We start from the raw sequence: 20,383 nt of genomic DNA, 5'->3' as shown, positions 1-20,383 counted from the left end.
GACACAGGTGGTCTATTTTTTATTTATTTTATTTATTTATTTAAAGATTTTATTTATTTATTTGAGAGAGAGAGAATGAGAGATAGAGAGCAGGAGAGGGAAGAGGGTCAGAGGGAGAAGCAGACTCCCTGCTGAGCAGGGAGCCCAATGTGGGACTCGATCCCGGGACTCCAGGATCATGACCTGAGCCGAAGGCAGTCGCTTAACCAACTGAGCCACCCAGGCGCCCCAGGTGGTCTATTTTTTATTATTTTAAAATAATGTTATTATACGTTTCACGGGTATGTCTGTGATTCATCAGTCTTACACAATACACAGTGCTCACCACAACACATACTAATTTTAAATTGAGCAAAAGACTTGAACAAGTGGCATATAGACATATGAAAAAGTGCTAAACTCTTTTTGTCATACAGGAAATGCAAATTAAATCTACAATGTGATGCCCCCATGTACGCATCAGAATGTTTAACATCACAAAAAGACTTCCATGCTGTTTTCCATAGTGGCTGTACCATTTTACATCCCCACAGTGTACACAAATCCTAATTTCTCCACATCCCATCAGCACTTGTTATCTTTTGTTAATATCCATCCTAACTGGTATGGGGTGTGTATCTCATAGTGATTTTGATTTGCATTTCTCTGATTAGTGATGTGAAGCACATTTTCATATATCTGTTGGCCATTTGTATGTCTTCTATCAAGAAATGTCTATTCAAGTCCTTTGCCTCTTTTTTAATTGGGCTATGTTTTTTTAATTAAAGAGTTGTAGGAGTTTTGCAGGGAGGGGGACTATATAAGGAGTTCCGTATATGTATTTTGTGGGGAGGGGAGCTAATACCTTATAAGATATGTGGCTTGCAAATATTTTCTTCCATTTTTAGGCTGCTTTTCCATTGTGCTTTTTCCCTTTGTTGTGAAAAAGCTTTCGTTTTGTTTTGTTTTTGATATCCAGTCCATATAACTATGAAATCATTGCTAAGACTAACATCATGAAGTTCTTCCCCTGTTTTCCTCTAGAAGTTTTACAGTTTCAGGTCTTATATTTAAAGTTTTAAACCATTTTGAGTTGGTTTTTGTGTTTGTTGTGAGATGGGAGTTTATTTTCATACCTCTACATGTGGATATCTAGTTTTTCCAACCCCATTTGTTGGAGACATTATGCTTTTCCCATTGTGTATTCTTGACACCACTGTTTAAGATTAGTTGCCTATATATGTGTGGGTTTATTTCCAGGCTCTCTAGTATGTTCTATTAGTTTATGAGTCTTTTTATGCCAGTATCATATTAACTATGGCTGCTTTGTAATATATTTTGAAATCAGGAAGTGTGATGCCTCCAGCTTTGTTCTTCTTTCTCAAGGTTGCTTTGGCTATTCTGGGTCTTTTGTTGTTCTACATAAATTTTAGGATTATTTTTTCTATTTCTGTATAAAATGCCATTGGAATTTTGAGGAGACTAGCACTGAATATGTAGATTGCTTTGGTAGTATGTCATTTTAATAATATTAAGCCTTTCAGTCCATGAACGTAAAGTGTCTTTTCACTTTTTTATGTATTTTTTTAAAGATTTTATTTATTTATTTGAGAGAGAGAGAGAGAGAGTGTGCATGTATGAGAGAGCACAAGTGGTGGAAAGGGAGAAGGAGGCTGCCCATTGAGCAGGGAGCCCGATGCAGGGCTCCATCCCAGGACCCTGGGATCATGACCTGAGCCAAAGGCACATGCTTAACCAACTGAGCCATCCAGGTGCCCCTGTGTTTTCTTTAATTGGTTTCATTAGTGTATTATAATTTTCAGTGTACAAATCTTTCATCTCCTAAATATTTTGTTGCTTTTGATGCTAATGTAACTGAGAACATTTACCTAATTTCCTTTTTGGATAATTCATTGCTAGTGTATGGAAACGCAACTGATTTTTTTTTAAAGATTTATTTATTTACTTGAGAGAGAGAGAGGGCGCACAAGCAGGGGGAGTGGCAGAGGAAGAGGGAGAAGCAGGCTCCCTGCTGAGCAGGGAGCCCAATGCAGGGCTCAATCCCAGGACCCCAGGATCATGACCTAAGATGAAGGCAGATGCTTAACGTACTGTGCCACCCAGGTGCCCCAGCAACTGACTTTTGTATGGTGATTTTTATATCCTGCAACTATCCTAGATGCATTTATTCATTCTAACAGATATGTGTGTGTGCACGCACATGTGTGTGTAATCATTAGGGTTTTATATATATGATCATATAATCTGCAAACATAGACAATTTACTTCTTTTCCAACTTGGATGCATTTTATTTCTTTTTCATGTCTAACTGCTCTGGCTAGGACTTCCAGTAGTATGTTGAATAGAAGTAGTGAGAAAGGGTACCTTTGTCTTGTTCCTGATCTTAGAGGAAAAGTCTTTAGTTTCTCACTATTAAGCAGAGGTTAGCTGTAGGCTTGTCATATATGGCCTTCATTATGTTGCAGTGTATTCTTTCTATACTTGAGAGTTTTAACATGAAGGGATATTGAATTTTGTCAAATACATTTTCTGCATCTATTGAGATGATCATATGATTTTTATCCTTCATTCTGTTAATATGTTTATTGATTTGCATTCTGGCATCCCAGGAATAAATTTTATTTGATCACAGTATATGATCCTTTTAATATGCCATTGAATTCTGTTTGCTAGAATTTTTGTCCCAAATTTTTGCATCTAGAATTTTTTTTAGATTTTTGCATCTATGTTCATCAGATATGGACCTGCAGTTTTGTTTTCTTGAAGTGCCTTTTTCTGGTTTTGGTATCAGTGTAATGCAGGTCTCGTACCATGAGTTTGGAAGTGTTGCTTCTCTTTAATTTTTTGGAAGAATTTGAGAAGGAATGGTATTAATCCTTTTATGTGTTTGATAGAATTCACCAGTGATGCCATCTGGTCCTAGGCTTTTCTTTGTTGGGAGGTTTTTGATTACTGATTTAATTTCCTTACTTGTCTATTAGTCTGTTCATATTTTCTGTTTCTTCTACCATATGATCCAATAATTCCATTCCTGAGTATATATCCAAACTGAAATCAGGATCTCAAAGAGATATCTGCACTGCCATGTTTATTGCAGCATGATTCACAAGAGTCATGATTTAGAAACAATCCAAATTACCATCAACAGATGAATGAGTAAAGACAATGTGGCAGATGCATACAATACAATGTTATTCAGCCTTAAAAAAGGAAGGAAATTCTACCATTTGTGACATCATGCATAGACTAGAAAACATTATGCATTTTTCAAGCATTTAAAAATAATGCATTATCTATACCTCTACATTTTTATCAAAATTCATTTTTCATTTTAAATGTCCTTTTATCTAAGTAACAATTGCTTTGAAGCAAAAGCTAAACTGTTAATCCATGCATTTCTGGCCTTACAAATTTAACTGGGTAACAAATGATTGCATTATCTAGTTCTAATTGCTTAAAAGTCATGTGATAGGCCAGTTGCACAACCAGAGACATGTTCTTACTCTGACATTGTTTCACTTAGTTCAATCATCACTTTTTTTTTACAGCATCTGTCTTGCCCAGACAATTCTTAGGGATTTCTGGAATACAAAATCCAGGGCAAGAGGGGCTGCAGACAGAAAGGAGTTGAAGGTGACCCATAGTCACTGCAGCATCTCTTACCTGCTGTGGTCCCCTCACGATGATTATCCTCAGGGCAGACACTGAAGACCAGCCCAGTTTGGGGCTTTCATGAGGTTTCGTGTGAGGAACAGGAGACATCGTATCACCATGGAAAACATTATGCCTGGAAATAAGTCAGTCACAGAACAAATCCTGCATGATTCCTCTTATATGAAAAATCTATTTTAGCACATAGTTAACAACAGGGTGCTGTGCACTTAAAAACTTGTTAAGAAGGTAGATCTCATGCTATGTGCTCTTACCAACAAGTACAACAACAAAAGCAAGGGGATACAAGAAATATTTTAGTGGTGATGGGTATGTTTATTATCTTCTTTGTGGTGACGGTATATGCATATGTCTAAACTCCTTAAGATTTATATGTTAAATATATGAGACTTTTTGTATATTCAATTTGTCTCAACAAAATTGAAAACAAAGAAAAAAAGAGGATGAGCACAAAACAAAACTGAGAATATGCATTGGCAAAGATGTAGAGCAACTGGAATTTTCATTCATTGCTAGTGAGTTGTAAATTGGTAAACCAAAACACTATGTGGCAGGGTCTACTAACAGTGAATATATGCATATCCTGTGGCACAGTAATACTACTTCTAGGAAAATCAAATGTGTAACTATGTGCATCAACAGAGATCTACAAGAATATTCATAGTACTATCACTTGTGGCCACCCCAAACTTCAAACAACTTAACGTCAAGCAATATTAGAATAGAGAAACTTTGGAAGTATATACAACAATGAAAACAAACTACTAAATTCTTTAATATGAATCAATATTACAAACATATTATTGAGCAAAAAGAGCCACACAAGAGTACATATTACCTGTGTCCATTTACAAAGGTTCAGGCAGGCAAAACTAATTTTGGTGGTAAAATTCAGAATAGTAGCTATTTGTGTGTAGCAATGCAATGACTAAGACAAGTATGAGGAGAGATTCTATATTCCTGATAAATTTTCAAAATCTTCGTCTAGGAAATGCTTACACAAGTTCATTCATTTTCCTACCACGGCATACACTCATGATTACTGCACTTCTTTGCACACGTTATCCCTCAAAAATTTTTTCACACTGATCAATCCAGAAATTTTTTGAAGTTATATTTTTTCTATTTTAGCAAGGGTGTAGGGAGTTGCTCATATATTAGAGGTAGGAATGTAAGTTGTAACAGCTACTTAAAGGAGCAAATGAAAGAATCTACTATGAAGATTTAGAATCTACTATGAAGAATCTACTATGAAGATTCTCTATCCAGCACGTTCACTTGCTAGTATTTCTACCCTGGAGAACACTTGGATATAGGTACCAAAAGGAGCATGCACTTAATTTTGAATGTGGCAATGCTTCTAATAGAAAAACAAAAAAGAAATGAAGTACATATCCAAGGGTAAGGAAATCATAAACTGTATCTATTGGTTCCGAGGACTACTATGCAGGATTTTAAAAGAATGAGGTAGATCTATATAGAATTAAGGAAAAATCTCAAGGATATAATGTTGATTTGAAAAAAGGTCTACACGTATGTAAATGCATAGGAACTAGGAGTCATCATATAGGGAATGGGTTTGTAATTAGTGCCTGAAAAGGATTTTAGCCTATTTCCAACGTTTACATTTATTATTATGTGTAACTTAATAGCACTTAGAAGTCTTCTTTGAAAAGACTATCTAACCAGAAAGTAATAGTGGTTCCCTTCAGCGGAATAATTTTCACTATATGACCTTCAACACCTTTAAATATTTGAACGATATAACTATAGCACCTATTGGTAAAAAGTTCAGTTAAAACTTAAAGGTAATTTGAATTAAAACATAATTAAAAAGCGCCCCACTTCGTGGGAAAACATACAAATATAATCAAATGTGACTACTATTAAGATCGGACTGTTAATTATGCGACAGGATCACAGAGAAAGGGGTCTCCTAAATAAGTCTGGGGACGTGAAGGGAATTCAAAGTGGAGGTGACGCTTGAACAGAGAAACGGAAGGTCCTACTTTTTCATTCCTGGAGAGCTCAGTGCGAGGTGCCTGGGGCCCTGAAATCCAGGCCAAGACTATTTTCCACGAACCGGAACCTAAATTCCCACCAAGAGACTGCAGGGAAGGGAAAGAAGCAGAATCCCCAACAAGGGGTAAGCGGCTGCTTAACAAAACGGTGTGGGACAACACTCACTCAAGTCCAACCGGCTCGGGGCTTTCAGAACGAATTCCCGATTACCACCCTCCCCTCCGGCCAAACCAGCCCGCCCTCTCCCGCCTTCCCGTGTCGCTTACTGGGCAGCAAATGATCGACAGACCCATCCACCAATCGTCGGCTCTGTTAGGGGGTCCTGCAGGCCCCAGCCTAGTCTTTGGTCCCTCGGGCGAGATGAGCCTCGGTGCGTCGACGTCAGCGTGTTGACGTCACGGGCCGGGTACTCGAGGAGGACAGCGGGTGGCTGGCTGACTGCGGGTGGTGGGCTGCGCGTCGGCTGCGGGGCTTGGTCCCGGGTCCCGCCCCGCCAAGCCCCGCCCCTCCGCCCGCTAGGACTCCCGCGGGCGCAACCACGGAACTGCTGTCCCCGGGCCAGCCTGGGGCGGCCGGCCCGAAACCACCCGATAAGGTAGGCTGGGTTTCTCGTCACCCTATTTGACAGATTGGAAAACTGAGTCAGCCGGGAACAGATGACTTGCCCGGGGCTCACGGGAGACCCGTGAACGCAGGCCAGAGCCCGAGCGTCGGGGTGTTTGCCGAGTGCTGCGCGGTCCTCGGGGAGGAGGAGGGGCTAGGCAGGCTGTGTTTATAAAGGATGCAAAAGTGAAGCTGTAGAATGCTGAGTCCCACCTCGTTCCAGTGCTTGGGCTGGGATGCTGGGACTGGATGCAGGTAGTGAGGTCTGCATTCCTTCGCCCTGCGGACCCCGAGGAGTTCTCCGTGGGGTCCCGCCCAGTGCTGGCGCCATGGGCCCTCCAGAGTTACCACAACGGTGACTAGGGTGATGTGTGGGTTATACAGACGAGGTCGATCATTGGCCTCTTTTATTCATTAAGAAAATCTGTGTTCAAAACAAAACAAAATTTAAAAATCAAAGTACAAGTTATGAGTGTTGTGGCCCTAGTTTCATTTCACTGCCTTGCCCACTCATGGTATCCAGCCATATTTTGAAATCTCCGTAGCATGCTTATTTTTGCTTAGGATTTTCTAGAAAGAGACTTTTTTTTCTCTTTTGTTCAAATATGGGTTAACATTGTGGAACTTTTCTGACCCTTCCGTTAATGTGCCAGTTATTCACCGTGTCATTTGTCTTCTGTTTCACAGATGGAATCACTGAATTCATCACTTGACTCAGTAATAGTTGGATAAGTTTAGCAAGGTAACGAAGTAACAGGTCTTATCTCTCAAATATACTGGAATTAGTTCAGATTGTTTACCTCAGAATCTTTGTTGAAAAGGGTTCTGAAAGATAATTCCCATCTATATACCATCTACCCATCCACCCTCTTTCTAAAAGCAGGATCTCCAAAAATAAAACTTTTACTATGCTTGCTTTATTTATAGACTCATGCCCATAAAGTGAAAATGTGCAGTGTACGATATATGCGTACATATATATTTTCATAAAAAAATTCATTCTCTTTAAATCTTGCTATCTAAAACATTGAACTTTTAAGCCTGCATGATTGCGTAAAACTGCATTGAAGAAGTGAAATTGAAGTCACTTTGGGGGACTTTTTCTTACTTATGTTCACATGATGGCAATTTTAATCATTTCAATTTATTCTTTGAACAAGTTTACCAGATGAATACCTCATATATGCCACATATTGGTTTAAGGTGTTGGAGATTGATTGTTGATTACTTAGGGTTCCTGCCCTCAAAGACCTTCCATTTTGGTGGAGACACAATAAACATGTAAACAAAATGACTATTTTAGATAATGATAAATGATAGAAAAATAGTTCAGGATAAGGGGATAGAGTGTGACTGGGATGTGGGGGAGAAGAGGGAATTTAGATATGGTGATCAGAGAAGGCTTTGAGGAAGTCACGGTTTCATGAGACCTGAATGTTTAGAATGAGTCAGCCATGGGAAGATCTGGTGGAAGTTTCCAGGCAGACACTGCAGTGCAAAGGAGCTAAAGGAAAAATGGGCTTAGCATGTTCCAGGGGTAGAAGAGAAGCCATTTGGAATGGCGTGAACCTCGGAGAGAGTGAGGTGGGGGGAGATGACACTTGAGAGGTGGGCATGAGCTGCATCATCGGAACCCGGTGCAGACAGGCAAAAGGCCTAGGATTTGTGTATTGCCAAATCCTTCTTTATTTAATGATGCTCATAGACTCTAGCCAGCTCTCTGTTTTATTTTAGTTATGAAATCATTACAGCAATTCATTATATATATTTTTTCACCAGTAGTCTTCTCTCTTAATGAAAATATGTCTTCCCTCGAGCACTGTGTCCCATGCTGTTTTTTTCCTGTTCATTATTATGTGCAGGACTCTCAGCCTCTGCTTATCTTCAGCTCCCTGCTTTTATCCTTCCTTCCTATGAGTCCTCCAGGATTGTCTTTATGTGTTCGCCCTTTGGAAAGGACTGGCAGTCAATCCCTGCTCTTGTCCAAGCTGAGTTCTAGGAAACTGCATTGTCAAGTGGATTACCATTTTCCATCAGAACTTTTAACTGATCAGAGACTTAATGTCTGCCTTTATTTAGTGCCCACACTGTGCCAGGTGCATTACATACATTCTTTCCTTCCAACATATTGCAAAGGTAAATATTACTCCTTCTTGAGCAGAAAGGAAGCTTGTACTTCAGCCATCCAGCTAGTACTGAGTGAGCATAGATTTGAACACTCCAATTAGCCTGAAACCGAAGCCTAATCCATGTTACTCTACCTCACTGCTTCCCTGAATACATAGCAGCAGCTACAAATCTCTATTATTTGAAATTATATTTTTTGAAATGGCATTTTAGAGATCATGATTCAGGCCTCTCATTTTATAAAGGTGTTATTTATTTATTTATTTGAGAGGGAGGTAGAGAGAGAGAGAGAGAGTAGGGGGAGGGACAGAAGGAGAAGCAGACTTCCCACTGAGCAGGGAGCCTGATGTGGGGCCTGATTGCAGGACCCGGAGAATCACCACCCCAGCCTAAGGCAGATGCATAACGGAATGAGCCACCCACACGCCCCCAGTCCTCTCATTTTATTTTTTATTTTTTTAAATTTTTATTGTTATGTTAATCACCATACATTACATCATTAGTTTTTGATGTAGTGTTCCATGGTTCATTGTTTGTGCATAACACCCAGTGCTCCACGCAGAACGTGCCCTCTTTAATACCCATCACCAGGCTCACCCATCCCCCGACCCCCCACCCCTCTAGAACCCTCAGTTTGTTTTTAAGAGTCCATCGTCTCTCATGGTTCATCTCCCCCTCCGATTTCCCCCGCTTCATTCTTCCCCTCCTGCTATCTTCTTTTTTTTTAACATATATTGTATTATTTGTTTCAGAGGTGCAGATCTGTGATTCAACAGTCTTGCACAATTCACAGTGCTCATCATAGCACATACCCTCCCCAGTATCACCAGTCCTCTCATTTTAAAGTTCAGGCTGTGAAAGCCCAGATTTTCAAGGCATAACTGGTACCAAATTCTCACCTTACTGATTCTCAGCCTAATATTTTTTTCTGTTATACCTCATAAAAGTTCCATCACAACGGGTTTCTACATATATGAAAATACAATATTTCTTTTTTTGAGAGAGAATGAGTGAGGGCAAAGTGGGGGGGGGGGTGGCCTGGGCGGGAGGGGCAGAGAGAGAGGGAGAGAGAATTTTAATCAGGCTGCAAGCTCAGTGCAGAGCCTGAGGTGAGGCTTAATCTTATGACCCTGAGACATGACCTGCAAGAGTCAGATGCTTAACTGACTGAGCCACCCAGGCACCCCTGAGAATACAGTATTTCAACATGATGGATTTATTGTTCGTAAACTCATACAAGGTAGTAATATTTCTTGGGCTAATATAATCCATTGCTTTATTTTCCTTCCCTTTTCTCAGCAGGGAGCAGGTGTAAACTTTCTGGGTAACAAAAATCAAAGATTTTTGTAGACAGTGGTTTCAAAATGACTATATCTTTTAAAGATTTTATTTATTTATTTGACGGAGAGAGAGCAAGTGAGCATGCACGCAAGCAAGGGGAGCAGCAGGGAGAAGGATGCGGGGCTTGATCTCAGGACCCTGGGCTCATGGCCTGAGCTGAAGGCAGATGCTTAACCAGCTGAGCCACCCAGGCGCCCCTAATTGCACACATCTTTGAAAGGGAGTTCAAAACTTGTTACTGAATTCCTAGCTTTAGCCTTGTGCTTACAAGTATGGGAACATTGCCTAGAGTTGCTGGCTCATACTTTCTGTTAGCAGGGGGAGTTTCTTCCTAGAATTGAGGAAGCCCTTGGGTCAGCTCAGCTTTCTTGGTACTATGTAATCATTTAAAAAAATTAAGTAAAAATCAATTCATGAATTTTATGGCTGAAAAATGGGTTACTGTGTTCCTACAATTTAAAAATGCTCATTATTTCCAAACTTTGCTTATTATGACTGGGATATGGTAGGTGAATAATAGTAAACTTACAAATAGTTTGATTTACTTTCTGGTGACTTTCTGACTCCTATAATGTAATAGGGATTGTCTTTCATTAGTTGAATTAGAATTATGTCAATGGAATTACTTTCTTTCCTACATGTTGGAAAGTCTTTAAATTTAGGCAAAAGAGAGCTTTTGATCTTTAAGCCATTCACTGGGTATTTTGACTGAGTTTCTCTGTCCTTCAGGATTGTTCGTGCAACTGATGTCCATGTTCTGAAGATCTAGGCTGTCATGATTTGGTCTCAGACTCTAGCGCCATCCTTCCACCATGAACCCAGTGCCCCAAACTGAACTGGCTATTTCAACTAAAGTGCCTTTGCTTGTGTTCTGCCTGGAATGCCTCATAGACGAACAGATCCAGCCAAAGTTCTGCCCGTTCTTCCATGTACATTTGTGCTGCTTATTTAATGAGATATTTCCTGTATCTTTACTGGAAGCCTTTTCTTTCATAGCGCTTTTGGGAGTCTTTCTCTGTGATGCAGTTTACCAATCCTGGTATCTTTGGTAATACACTCTTTTATACATGGGTGTTTAAATATATGTTTGCTTGAGCTTAAAAGACACTTAACAATTCATTTTACACATGCAAAGTTTTTTGTAGATTGTAGGGCCCTTTAGTTTTATTTATATTTTTATCTCATCTTTGAGAGAAGCACTGTTAATGCTTTTCTTGGCTTTGATACAACAGAACTTCTTTCCTGTTTCAGTTAAGGGTCTGACTTCTGCAGTTACCAAGGGATCCCTTAAGAGGAACTCAAATCTTTGGGGTGTAAATGGCGAAGGCACATTGTCACAAGTAAAAATCGTTGTTGCCTGTGTTTATTAGAAAAAATAAGAGCAATTCCACTTTTGAATATTAAAGATTAGAAAAGGCCCAGAGAGCCCAGCTAGGGGTGCGTGTGGTGCTGGGCTAAGAAGCCTGGCCCATATTCCTGGCTCGAGGCAGCTGGGGCTTGCACCGGCTGTCGTGGGTTCTGATGTCCTGCAGAGCTCGAGCCTTTCTGAGCTATTTCACTTCCTTTGCTTGTTCTCGATCTGGATCTGGAAGGTACCTGTTGTGGTAACTCCACATCAAAGCAGGACCTTTCACCCAGAATCCCCACCTGAGCTGGGCATCCTCAGTGTATAAAACTTGGAGTTGAGAGGAATTTGGCCTAGTACCTTCTAAGTTGTGGTAATCACTCATTCTCATGGCCCATGTTTTCCAGGACAGTATGCTTTTCATATATTGTGCATTATTGCTCACCAAGGTGTATTCTTGTTTGCTTTCTGTTTTAGGAAAATATATTCTCATGTTTTTGTTTTTGTTTTCTTTAACCACTTGCTTGTTGAGCTAATGATGTGGAACCAGAGTTTCAAGTACATTTTCCTATTTGTGTCATAGTTAAATTCATCAAGCAAGGCGCTCCTGAGCTATTAGAAATTTCTCCAGCCGAGATAGGAACACCAGCCAGTACTTGCTGTGGGCGTTATTGCCAAGAACTAACACTTAAGGAGGGCTTCCTCTGTATTAGCTGCTGTTCTGCTTGCTTTGTGTCTGGATTGCTCATCCTGTTGACATTTTGGGCTGGATATTTTGTTGTTGTTGTGGGGGCTGTCCTGCAGTATTCCTGGACTCTACCCACTAGATGTCAGGGACACCTCCCCGAGTTGTGACAACCAAAAATGTCTCACCGGCCCCAGTACCTGGAGAACCGCTGCTTTGTAGAAACTAATGTATTCCTCACAACAGCCCTCTGAAGTACAATTGCATTATTATTGTCCTCATTTTACAGAAGGAGAAGCTGGGTAAGGTTATACAACTAGTAAGCAGAGGACTGACACCAGGCAGTGCTCTTTGTGAACCCTGTCCTCACACAGCCAGCTGAGACTGGGCCCCAACTATTGGCAATCCAAAGACCGTGTAAACTAGAAGCCCAAACAAATGCCAAGAAGGACCAGGCAGGGCTCTAAGTAAGTAAGGTGGCCGGGTGGCAAACTGGGGGGCTGGGGAGTATTGCCAGGATTGCCTATATTGGAAGAGAAACTAGAAATTTGGATTTGTGTGGGGAAACGCTCATATTTTAATATTGGCAATTAATTTGGTGTTTATAAGACATCATGCAAGACAACAGACAAATAAACACTATGTATGTATAAGGTTTGGTCCTGGGGCATCAATTTGCAGTCTTTTTTTGTGCAAACTTTGCAGCAGTGTGACATTATAGAGAAGTGTGCGTGCATTTGATGGGGGAAATGTAGTTTCTGTGTGGAGGGCGAGTTTCCCTTTGAAGGCTCTGGAAATGAGGGTGGGTGGGAAGGGGCTTCCAGACTAGAAGGGGCTGTCTTGCTGTTTTTTAAACCAAAGAGTATGAGAATTAAAGCTGGCCGTCTGATACCTTTTGAACTTTTAGTGCTCTGCTGTCCAGTGCAGACCATTTGAAAGTTCTGGACTCATGCCCTTCAGCATCATTCGTACCTCTTTCTCTCATGCCCTCTGCTTGTCCAGGTGTTAAAATACATATTTTTATAGGACATCGAGAAAACATAAATTCTGGAATCCCAGAATGGCTATATCCTGGAGGAGCAAACCACAATTAAACCTCACTTTGTTGGCAGCCAGAAACCCATTGAATCCGGTTTAATGCTTTGAAGGGCCAGCATCTCTGCCTGCATTTCAGTAGCCAATGGACGGCTGTGGCCTTCGGTGCATGTTCCTTGTCCTCAGACTCTGGCCACCTTAGTCGAGCCTTTGTGCCCTCATGCCTCTGCTCATGGTGTGAAAAGTGAGCTCACGCTCTGGTGCTGACCCTCCATGGCCCTTGTCACCTGTCCTCCTTCCTGGTCCAGCTGCTCCTTCTGACACTTGCTCACGTGGGGCCCCTCCCAGACCGTCTGTGGCTCACTGGTCTGGACGTGCTTGTGCGCCTCTGTTTTTAATTTACTCCAGTCTTCCTCTTACTCTCAGTATGTATTTCCTTTACATTTCTTGCAAAGTCATACATTTTCTCTTGGGGCAGCTTTTTCATGAAGCCTTTTCTGGTCACCACAACCTAAAGTTCAATCTTCTCTGTATTATAATTACCTTAGGCTTTGATTTCTAATTATTTGTATAACCATTTTACCTCCTTTATAAAACTTTTCTACTTGAGGATCAGGGTCGTGTCTTTCCCATCTTAGTTTTCCTCACAGCTTCTAGCATGGTGTTTTACTTGTGGTAGATAATTACATATCTGTCTGTTTGGGTCCCCTTCATATAGTGGGGTTTCTTTCTCTTTTTCCAAATATTTGTATCAGTTTATGTAGTATGTTGTTGGAGCAACTTCAGTAAATAGCATTCAAAATAATTGGAAAAAGAGATGACCAAATTAATTAATTTGGGTGCATTTTGATTCAGTGTTTTGTCAGTTATAGTAATTAAAGAAAGTTCAGATATTCTTGGTTCATTTAATGTAATATATTGAAACTCCAGATGTGTGTAGACTTGCCTAATTTTGATTAAAAAGCACCCAGACCCCAGACTTTTATACGGTGCTATTTGTGATTCATTAATTGAACAAAAAAATCAAATGCCTAACACATGGCCAGTCATTTCCGTAGGTGAGAAGGTTATAGACATGTCTTGTAGGAACTCTTGGTTTAACACTGAGAAAAGGACATGTTAACAATGTGTGAAAGATTAGAGGTGCCATTAAAGATATATGACGTGTGTCATCCAATGGGGTGACAGAAAGTTTCTTTGAGGAAGTGGTACTTAAGCTTCCTTAAACAATGCATTGGCTTATTATTGCTGTTGTTTAAGTGCTCCAATGAAAAGGCTCTCCAGGAAGACGGAACATTAGGGCAAAGGCATGGATGGTGAAACTTCCTCCTATACAGGGAACTAAAAATAGGGCCCTATGGCTACAGCCCTGGGTGTGAGAGAAATGGAGTTTGGAGTAGAGGGATGAAATGGTTCATTCAAGTTTTCATTTTTAAAAAAACTAGCATGATACCAGCATGGAGGATGTTTTGGAGATGAGTGAGTGTGAATTATGGGAGTAATGTGAATGAGTGATAATTGTGAAAACTGGAAAAGTCCAATAAGAGATATTAGGGAAATGACATGGTCACCAGTTCAGAAGATGGAGCTCACAGCAGAATCAAATTTAATGCATTGTCTTCATAATAAAAGCTGTACCCAAGAAATTATAGGTTATTATTTGTTAGTTTTTCCTACCTTTAACATTTTTGAAGTATTTACAGGTAGTATATATGGTATACATCAATATCTGTATTTTTAAGTCATTCTTACAATTTTCCTTTTGACTTTGTAATTGCTTATCTTTTGTTACATTATTTGAGAGCAAATAATGGAGCTGGTTTCAAGCCTTTATCGAGAACCTTGAGAGCTTAAAGAGATGCTACTACTTTTATGATGTCCTCTGCCTCTGTAACGTTCTCTGAATCCATTCTCATTATGAGGCTATAATTCCGTTTTCTGAGTATACTAGCCTATAGTTGCATTGAGTCTTATAATTAGTGGTCTTTGTTTTTGTGATTGTTTTCTTTTTCTTTTTTTTTTTTTAAAGATTTTACTTATTTATTTGAGAAAGAGAGAGAGAGCATGAGCAGCGGGGGAGAGGCAGAAGGAGAGGGAGAAGCAGACTCCCTGCTGAGCAGGGAGCCTGATATGGGACTTGATCCCAGCACCCCGGGATCATGACCTGAGCCGAAGGCAGCCGCTTAACCGACTGAGCCACCCATACACCCATGATTCTGTTTTCTGAAGCATAAGCTAAATTGATAAAATCATGTGATGCTGATCTCGGGAAGGTCAGTTTCCTGTGAGACCACCTAAGAAGTCTGATGAAAAAAGAAAAGGCTACTGTTTTGTTTTTTTTTTTTAAATCCAGGCATCAAGATTTTACTGTTGATTTCCTTATCTGTCACATGTACCAAGCCGATCTTCATCCACCATAGAGATCGGTAATTATGTTAGGAACTGTGTGCCATCTTTGTATATCAAAGTGTAGGAGATAACATATGTAACTTCTGCCTGTTGTTAGATATTCCTGGGCAAAGACGTGAATGACATTTCCTTTTATTGGTTTGCTCTGGTTTGTGAATTAGGAAGTTGGCCTTGGATAACACCATGGGCAGTTGATATTCTGTCTTTCCTGGCATTACTCTTGATGCACCACTTCTCCCAGTGTTGAAACCACTAAGGAGCAGTGAGTAGAGGATGGCTTTGTCAGCTAGAGTGACGCTTGGCAGAAATGCTTATTTCTTCTCCTTCACAGGAGGAGTCTTGTGCTGTTGAATGAAGAGAAACCCCGCTTGCTTCTGAATAGCCACCTTAGCTTTGCTGTCTACTCATCAGCTGGCTACTTGGAATTTAGCTTCAGGTCTCCCCATGTAGAGGAGATAAGTTTGGGGAGGCCTACGGAGAATGTGTGATGAAGACATTCCTAATTCTAGTCATTGAGATGAAGAGAGATGGTTACTAAAGAGAAGGGTCCACTTGTAACCACTTGCCTATGATTCCTGGGAGATCAGTGGGCTCACTGCCTTGGGATATTACTGATTTTCAGATCTAGATCAATAAGATCATAGTTCTGTCCTGAGAATCGAAAGCCTCTATTTGAAAATTGCCTGCAGTAAGCACTGAAGAAATGGCATTAACTGGTGCAGATATGTCTTCATATGCGTTGGAGAATGTTTCAGGTTTCTTAACTGAAGGATTTTGTTGGTTTACAGCTTCCTCTGGAGCTTCTGGAGTGTAATCTGAAACTGGCCCATGTGTGTGCAGGGCAGGGACAGAGTGAAGAAAGAGGCAGACCACTTCACATTGGCCGTGGTGGTTGTAAGGAACAAAGGAACTTACTTACAAGGCTTGTCTTGAGCAGCTGCAAGATGAGTAGTTTTCCTCACCCGGCCTCCAGAATCTTAAAATTTTATGTCGAGGCCTCAAGCAAGTTCAGTCAATCACATACCCAGTCCAGATGGCGTCAGCACCACAGTTCTATTTCAAGGCTCTGTCTTTGGAGCAGCTTCTGGGAGTGGGGAAGACAAGCAGAATACACATTCCAAGGACAGGAAAGGGGGTGGGGAGCCTCCAGGTGGCCAGGTCGAGCTCACAGGTTGGCTGGTGGTCATGTCTTCTTGATGATCTCCTCCAACAGACCTCATCTGTCTAGGAAGCAATATGATGGTTGACTCCATCATTGCTAAAGCTGGCAGCACATCCCTAAGAGGACGTTTTAAATATTCATGAGAATGTGTGCACTAAGGAGCAACATGGTTGCTCTGAATTACCATCTACTGATGGTTGAGAGTACTAATGAATTCAAAATTGGGAAAAATAGTGCTAACTCCATACTAACCATAATAACTGATTTCCTGTGATTTTTTAGGAAAGCTAAAAGTAGATTTTGTTCTGTGGGAAGAAGAAAAAGTTCTGGAAAATGGTGGGTAGTCAGCAACCAAAAAAATCAGCAGTCTTTTATACCTGTGGAAATGACTTTGTTTGACTCATGAATGGAAATGGGGTTATGTATAGCTTCTCTGACCTAGAAGATTAAAATAAAGTTGTTTCCAGGTGAGCTGTGAAGGAAATACGTGAGTATAGAAATTAGAGCTGAAGCTGAGAAGTGGAGAAAAGCTGTAAAATCTATTTGAGCACCAGAAGAGACCTACTAGGAGGAGAATCAGAGTTTGGAGAGAGACAGTAGAAGTTGAAGGAAGGTAGCTATAAAGACTACGTTCTAGTTATTCTGGGCCACCTGATAGCAGTTTCTGAAAAAGATGAATATTCTTGTTCGCCAGAGTCCATATTGAGAGAGATTTTTTTATTTGAACAGTGATGGGATATGGCTGTAACATTCTAGCCATTTGACTCAGTCAGTGCTGGGGCATAACTGGCTACCAAATTGTCAACCCCTGTGGAGGTAGTGAGCTAACAACATGAACTACCCAACATGACTGGGCCACTCCATGGCATGCTGCCATTTTGCCAACCTGTGATCTGTGGAAGAACAAATCTACATTGTCAAATGTCCTTCCTCTCTGGGTGGCTCATCTTCCCTCGGACCAGACAACACTCAGGGGCGTGATTGTTGTCAGGAGTGCACACTTGACTTCCTTCCTTCCTTTCTCTTCAGTCATTCCCTTCTATTATTTATCTATCTGTCTCCTCAACTAGATGGAAGTTCTGCCGAGAGCGGGGGGACACTTGCGTTGCTTTTTGAATCCTTTTAAATGTCCTTGGGGTTTTACATTTTGTAGGTGTTCAGTGCTTATTATTTAACAAAATGGGAACTTTTAGTGGACTGAAAGAGGGCCCCCCCCTTTACTCATCCTTTATGGAAAGAAGGGAGAACATTCAAATTTCTGTTCTATTGCATGGTTTTAACTTCCGTCCCTATGCTACCTACCAACTCTCAAATTTCTCCCTCTAGCTCAGACCTCTTCCCTGAACTCCTCACTTATTTCCAGCTACTTACTTTAATAATAATAATTACTATCCACTTGGATGTTAATAAGCATCTTACACTTTATGTGTCCAAACTAAACTGTTCTTCCTCAAAGTTGCCCCTCCACGATCTTCTCCATTTCAGTAAATAGCAACTCCATCCTTCTATTTCCCCAGGCCGTAAACCTGGAAGTTCTCCTTTTGTCCTTCCTTTATCCCATACCCAGGCCATCAAAAATGCTTTTGGCTCTGTATTTAGAACCAGTCCGTTATCACCACCTCCATGCTACCACGCTAGTCTAAGTCAACCTCTTTCCTGCATTGTTACCATATCTGCTGATTGGTCTTCCTGCTTCTATGGTTCTCTCAGCTAGAGAGCCTCTACTGAAAACCTTCCAGTGTCTTCCTGTCTCATTAAAGTTTTTACGGTGGTCTGTAAGGTCCTCCACCCCTTCTCTCTTATCCTCTCCTTCTGCTCTCCAGCTCTGTTACTTAGCTCCAGCCAAGCTGAAAGCTAGCGACGTGTCTGCACTCTTGCATGGCCAACTCCACCCCACCTCAGGACTTTGCCCTTACTCTTCCCTCTCCCTTCAATGCTCTTTGCTCCACCTTCTCAGTGAGGTCATCCTGACCATGCAGTTTAAACATACAGTGCTTTTTTGTTTATCCTCTGCTCCCTTATTTTAGGAAGTCTGCCTTTAGCTCAGGTCATGATCTCAGGGTCCTGGGATTGAGCCCCGTGTTGGGTTCCCTGCTCATTGGGGAGCCTGCTTCTCCCTCTCCCTCTGTGATCTCTCTCACTCTTACTCTCTCTCAAATAAATAAATAAATAAAATCTTTTTTAAAAAATAAAAAAGAAAGTAAGCTCTGTGAGGTAGGAAATATTTTTGATTTTGTTCATTGCCACATCCACAGTGCTCAGGAAGACCTGACACAGCTTTTTGGTGCTTGACACATAGTTGTGGAGTAAATAAAGTAGACGTGGTATATTCCTGGCAAACTTTGAATTTTCAAAAATTATCAAATGCAATTTTAAAATTTTGTAGTACACATCCAGATTCAGTTTCTCAGTATATATGTTTTAGTTTGCCTCATAAGTTATGAAAACATCAATATGCATTTAGCTGGCCATTGGTATATCTTAATATTTCTATGTTAAGGGTCAAATAAAAGTTCACTAATATTTTTATCATTGCTATAGAAATAGATTGCTTAGAAATGAAGTTTCTATAAAAACAGGTTTGGGCTTGGGAGATAAATTAGTGTTGTTAGAAGACTGACTTAAAAATACCATAACATATTTGTTCTCTGCTTTAATTTTTCCAAGTCATTGATATTAATTTCTAAATAAATCTTAGTCTTAAATTATATTGATAAAGAGTTAAATCCTGTTTATGCACACATGGTTACTTTGATTTGCTGATATAAGCAGAAATTGAGTGAGACAAGACTGCAAGAAATGACAGAGGGTTTTAATAGAAAGCCTTGAATATGTGTGTTGGCGGGGAGGAAAAGGGCAGAAAGCAGCAAAGAGTGAGCGATTTATCAGGGTGGACTAAAAGCTTTCATTACATCTCAGGTGAGTAAACAACACTAGAAAAAACCTAGAAAATAAATATTTGGAATGAAACCATGGAAACTATATAGAGAGATATTACTACGGAGTCAGACATTCTAAATTCTTAAAGAGAAGTAAGAGAAAGAACAGAAGGAAGTGGTGTTGAAGTGTAGCAATCAGTGTAGTATAATAAATCAGCTGCATGAATAAAACAGCATCTGGTATACCCGAGCCTCAGTGGATGAGGCCTCGTAAAAAATCTCTTTCCCCAAGTGTCTGGGAAGAGTTTGGGTACTAATATACGGAACCAAATGAAGAACAGATTTGACTTGTAAAAGCTTATAGAAAAGTGATTATCTTGTGCACATTTTCACTAAACACCGGAGCAGACTTTAGAGCCCAAACTGTTGCTCAGTATACCTTCCCCTGTTTCATTTAGGCCTCAGGACAACAACAAAAAAGGCCATTATTAGGGGTTTGACAGTGGCTGAACATTCAGACAGAATGAGTGCTATCTGCAGTCACAAGGACTTAGGAAGTCTTCAATCAATTTTCATTTGTGTGGGAATAATTTGATAGTTACATAAAGGGCAAAATGATTTGGATGCCTAGAGATCTTACAGAGATTTTCCTTTTAGTCTGTCACTGTCTCAAACCGTCACGTAGAAGAATTATGCAAATGTGTACAAAATCCACGTGCATTCTGTTTTATAGAATGGTTTAAGTGGTTTTCTAGGATGATTCTGGTTCCTCCGTGCTCATAAAGGTAGCTCACACTGTAGCAAAGTTAACTTAATGATTTTTTGTAATGAAAATTTGCCTTTGCTCTCTATAATATCTGTATGCTACATATGTGTATGTATTGTATATATATTACATTTAAATATATATCATATGTATGTTTATAGATAATGGATGGATAGATAAAATAGGTGACTCTATTACAAAACATCTTTCTGTCCTTCTGTTTTTCTGAACTATTCATAAGTTAAGCCATGTACTTCATGACAGTTACTACTCAGTACTTCAGCATGTGTCTCCTAAGAATAGGGGCATTCTCCTACATAACAAGAAGACTGAACT

The 20,383-nt window shown here is 40.3% G+C and overlaps 1 protein-coding gene and 1 long non-coding RNA gene across 5 annotated transcripts in view; one reads left to right on the top strand and one right to left on the bottom strand.

The window, feature by feature from the left end:
- Window positions 1-5,915, bottom strand: part of LOC113911471 — a 124,352-nt gene extending 118,437 nt beyond the window's left edge. The window contains exons 1-2 of one of the 2 annotated variants that reach the window (XR_003516482.1): window positions 5,861-5,915; window positions 3,665-3,788 (exon numbers count right to left, since the gene is read on the bottom strand). This is a non-coding gene — a long non-coding RNA (uncharacterized LOC113911471). Of the gene's footprint in view, window positions 1-3,664; window positions 3,789-5,682 lie in introns of both variants that reach the window. The other variant, XR_003516483.1, reaches the window with a different exon arrangement.
- A 238-nt stretch (window positions 5,916-6,153) lies between these two features.
- STARD3NL (STARD3 N-terminal like) overlaps window positions 6,154-20,383 on the top strand; it is a 58,470-nt gene continuing 44,240 nt past the window's right edge. For 2 of the 3 annotated variants that reach the window (XR_003516480.1, XM_027574143.1), the window contains exon 1: window positions 6,164-6,290. The gene's annotated coding sequence lies outside the window, so the exon portion shown is untranslated. Of the gene's footprint in view, window positions 6,291-6,985; window positions 7,041-20,383 lie in introns of all 3 variants that reach the window. The other variant, XR_003516481.1, reaches the window with a different exon arrangement.

Source organism: Zalophus californianus, chromosome 12 (assembly GCF_009762305.2).
Source record: "Zalophus californianus isolate mZalCal1 chromosome 12, mZalCal1.pri.v2, whole genome shotgun sequence".
In the NCBI taxonomy this organism is placed as follows: Eukaryota; Metazoa; Chordata; class Mammalia; order Carnivora; family Otariidae; genus Zalophus; species Zalophus californianus.
The sequence above is the reverse complement of the archived record's forward strand: the minus strand, read 5'-3'. Positions and strand labels throughout refer to the sequence as shown.